The sequence below is a fragment of the Chlorocebus sabaeus genome, unplaced genomic scaffold, assembly GCF_047675955.1.
Source record: "Chlorocebus sabaeus isolate Y175 unplaced genomic scaffold, mChlSab1.0.hap1 unalloc_scaffold_1575, whole genome shotgun sequence".
NCBI lineage: Eukaryota > Metazoa > Chordata > Mammalia > Primates > Cercopithecidae > Chlorocebus > Chlorocebus sabaeus.
Window position 1 is genome coordinate 4,419 of NW_027327385.1, and position 4,790 is coordinate 9,208.

The 4,790-nt window shown below is 47.7% G+C and overlaps 1 pseudogene; it reads right to left on the reverse strand.

Moving 5' to 3' along the window:
- Positions 1-381: 381 nt before the first annotated feature.
- LOC140708562 (small ribosomal subunit protein RACK1-like) lies at positions 382-4,145 on the reverse strand (annotated as a pseudogene).
- Between the last annotated feature and the right edge of the window lie 645 nt (positions 4,146-4,790).

The following is a 4,790-nucleotide window of genomic DNA, read 5'->3' on the forward strand; positions in this document are numbered from 1 at the left end:
AGGTCTGGGCTCCCAGAAGGGCCACAGATCTTCTCTCTCTCTCGTCGCACGCAACGTGGCAACCGGAGGGCATGTTTCCACTGTGTTTGTGTTACAGCTCTTTTAGCCCACCATTCGGTGGGTCCCAAGCACTTGTCCCACGTCCAGAAAGAATGAGGTATGCAGACAACAGGAGGATGAGCAAGGCAGAGAGGAGCTTCACTGAGCGAAAGAATAGCTCTCAGGAGATCCGAAGTGGGTAGGTCCTTTCTGCAGGCAGGTTATCCCAGTGTGTGTTGAACTCAGAAGGGAAGTAGCTCCTTTCTGCAAGCAGGTCATCTGGATGAATGTGTGTCTAGCTGAGCCTGGATTTTATGTGCTCAGAATCAGGGAACTGCATACTGATTCCTCCATGGGCAGCCACGGTGCGCCTGGAAAAAGCACCATCAAATTTGCCAAACGGTCATCAATGAAGTTCTCACTCTGGGCCATGGACTTCACCTGGAACTGGCAGCCCAGCCCGCAGGCTTCAGGCCATCCCTGGCCTGAGGTAAGGTTTCACCAGGGACCCACCCCTTTTTGCCTAGGAACCTGTCTGCCTTTAACATGCCATCCACGGCACCCAAACTGACTGTGCCAAGAGGTGTCTATAGGCCAGTGCCAAGCTGCCTTCAGCCCCTGCAGCCCCTCCTTCCATCCTTATTGTTACCCAAAGTCCAGAGGGGACCACGGTGGCAAGGGGCTGGCAGGTCAGCACCACTCTGAGCACACATATACCCGGCCGGGTTGCAAACGTGTCTGGGCTTGGCCACAACTTTGCTTCCCCCTGAAGCAGGCGCCAGGAGCAGGGAGAGGCCAGGGAGCGAGAGCAGACACTTTCAAACCTGCAGGGGCAGGGGGCTTCCTGGGACCCAAGTTGCAACTGGGCAGCTGCAGCTGCACCCAGGAGCACAAAGCTCCCGCCTGTTCCCAGCCCCTGCGGGCTCTACGGAGTGCAGAGCCCTGGCCACACCTCCCCAGCCACAGCTGGCGTCTCCACAGCAGCTGCTCCAGACAGGCTGCCACCACCATCATTAGCAATGTCAAAAGTCAGAGGAAGATGTAAAAACTGCAAAAATCTCATCACCAAGCAGTACTTCAAAAGCTCCTACTGACTAATAATGGAAAAAGAAAATAGTGTTTAAGAAAAAACAAAAATTTGGCCAGGTGCGGTGGCTCACGCCTGTAATCCCAGCACTTTGGGAGGCCGAGTGGGTGGATCACAAGGTCAGGAGATCGAGACCATCCTGGCTAACACGGTGAAACCTCATCTCCACTAAACATACAAAAATTAGCCGGGCATGGTAGCGGGCGCCTATAGTCCCAGCTGCTTGGGAGGCTGAGACAGGAGAATTACGTGAACCCGGAAGGCAGAGCTTGCAGTGAGCCCAGATCGCACCACTGCACTCCAGCCTGGGCGACGGAGCGAGATTCCGTCTCAAAAGAAAAAACAAAAACCAAAAATTTAAACATATCACCAACAAATAAAGAAGTACAACCTTACTCCATAAGTTTCACAGCATGGTTTTAGTGAGTCCAGTACTACCCCAACCAGTCCAAAAGATATTCTGGCAAAGAAAAGTTAACAAAATCCTGAGATTTCACACTGGATACTCCAATATGAAAAGAAGCAGGCAGAGAATGAATAGGCCAAACTAGGGAAAGTCAAGAAAATATCTAAAAATATCTAAAGAGAAAAGTCCCTCTGTATCAGCATAGGGCTTTAGAAAACATAGGGAGGACAGCACTGGCTTACAATTTTCCAGAGCTCTGTGACGAACTGGTGAATGAAATTTAAGTCCAGGCATACAGGATGTTAAAGGAACTCTTTAAAAAGTGAGTAAATCTCAGGGCCTCCAACAAAGCCAAACTCAACCCCAGCCAGTATCTCTCCACTCATTTACCTCCACACTCACATGCCACAGAAACTGAAATTAGAAGGAAAACCCAGCTTGTGGTCCAGACAAGATAGCACAGACCATTTTTCCCAGTTAATCCCCAATAAGCACAAATATAAACAAATAATACAAGGGACAACTAAAGAACTCTGGAAGATGGAAAGAAGAAGGTAAACTCCTTTGAAACCCTACAACTAGAAGAACAGCACAGAGGCAGGATGTCTTACGCCTACCTCACCCAAGTGAAGAAAGCCACCCAGACCTGGTTTTTCCCAGGCACAGCCTAGCAGCAGAAGGCAGCCCATGTAGGCCAATTCCTCCCAGAATAGAACAGGTGTCCCTCTGACAAATACCAAGGAAGCCAGACACCACCAGCAAGAGAGATTAATCAGGAACCTCAACAAAAACAAATAGCCAGTGGAAACACTCTCCTTCACCATGAGGCCTGAGACTCCCCTCCTTTTTTTTTTTTTTTTCCAGTTTGCTCATTTTTTAATTTCTAAAGCTCCGTCATAAACTTCTAGCAGGTGCCCATGTCACCTGCCACACTCACACCAGGTTGTCTGTGTAGCCAGCAAACAAATGACCATCAACAGACCAGGCCAGGGAGGTACACTGAGGCAGTTCTGCCTTGCTGCCAGTACTGATAACTTCTTGCTTCAGTTCATCTATGATGATAAGTCCCAGATCTTGATGCTGGGGCCCATGACAACACAGAGTCAGTAGCAGTTGGTACTGAAGCATAGGGTGTTGATAATGCCCCCACCATCTAGCAATATAAAGGTGTTTGCCTTCATTGAGATCCCATAGCATGGCCTGGCCATCCTTGCCTCCAGATACACAGAGGGATCCATCCGGAGAGACAGTCACAGTGTTCAGATAATCTGTGTGGCCAATGTGGTTAGTCTTCAGCTTGCAGTTAGCCAGATTCCATACCTTGACCAGCTTGTACCAGCTACAGGAGACAGTGATAGGGTTGCTGCTGTTAGGCAAGAAGCGAACACAAGACACCCACTCTGTGACTCTCATACTAGACAGTGTATCTGCACATACCCAGGTGTTGGGAACAGGCCCCCAAATCTGGCCATAAACTGGCCCCAAAACTGGCCATAAACAAAATCTCTGCAGCACTGTGATGTGTTCATGGTGGCCACAATGCCCTGGAAGGCTGTCAGTTTACTGGAATGAGTGCAAGGAACGCCTGGCCCACCCAGGATGGAAAACCGCTTCAGGTGTTCCTAAGCCACAAACAATAGCACGAGCGATCTGTGCCTTAGGGACTTGTTCCTCCTGCAGATGACTAGCCAGAGCCCATCCCTTTGTTTCAGCCCATTCCTTTGTTTCCCATAAGGAATACTTTTAGTAAATCTATAATCTATAGAAACAATGCTTATCACTGGCTTGCTGTCAATAAATATGTGGGTAAATCTCTGTTCCGGGCTCTCAGCTCTGAAGGCTGTGAGACCCCTGATTTCCCACTCCACATGCTATATTTCTGTGTGTGTGTCTTTAATTCCTCTAGCGCCACTGGGTTAGGGTCTCCACGACTGAGTTGGTCTCGGCACCCAGGGTATTCTATAACTTGATGGTTTTATCTCATGAGCCACAGGCAATCTGCTGGTTGTCAGGGGAGGCCACATTCGGCATGTCCTTGTATGGCCAACAAACTGTCTCATGGTAATGCCCATTGTGAAATCCCAGAGGCACGGGGTTCCATCCAAGGAGCCTGACAGGACAATCTGACCATCTGAGGAAATGACCAAGTCACTAAGAAAGTGGGAGTGACCACACATAGCATGTTGTGGGATGCCATAGTTGGTATCTTCCCTGCTCAGTTTCTACATAATGATGCTCTTGTCTTGAGAGGTGGACAGGATCATGTCCAGGAACTGTGGAGTAGCAGTGATCTGGGTTACCCAGCAGTTGGGGCCCTAAGGGTGCCACAAAGGGTCATCTGCTCAGTCACAGTGATGGCAATTCGAGATTCCTCTTTTCCATCAAGAGAAACAAAGGCAGGCACGAAGAACCAGAAGAGAAGGGGCCTGCTCAGGAACTTCTGTCTCCACAAGCAGCCCAGTCAAGAACCTTGGTCTTCACAGGTCTGAGGATCTCCTTCTCTATCCAGAGACATCAGAACAGGCAGTCGGAACTGGCAAGCAAAACCCAGTTTTGCTAGATATCCAATCTCAGGAAGCCTCTTGTTCTTCACAGGTCCAAGACTCTCCTCCCCTGTCCAGAGACATCAGGGTAGCAGGGAGCATGGTAAGGAAATCCCAGCCCATCCCTTCCCCAGCAATAGATATACACTAACTCAGCATAAGAATGAATCTCCTACTCCTTCAGGCAGCACCACCAGAGATCAGTGAGAGCCCTAGTGCCACCAGATACAAGAAGCCAACAAAAACAACAGTGCAGACTCAAAATTAAACTATCATTGGAACCACAACCCACAAAAATATAGGCTAACACCTTCATGATAAACCTAAACAGGATGATTGCTTGTGAAAATAAAAGGTTGAACTAGTCCTCAGAATCTCCTAACATATTAGACAAAATATTTAAGTTTCAAATGGAAATCACCTGTCACACCAAAAACCAAGAAAAACTATAACTTGAATGAGAAAAGACAATCAACCAATGCAAACACCTAGATGAATCAGCTGTTGAAATTATCTGACAAGAACTGTAAAACAACCATCATAAAAATGCTTCGACAATCATTTATAAATTCTCTTAAAACAAATGTAAAAATAGAAGATCTAAGCAAGGAAATACAGTTATAAAAGCAACCAGATGAAAATTATGTAACTAAGAAATGCAATAACAAAAGACAAGCTAGATAGGCTCAGTAGCAGAGTGAAGATGACACAGGAT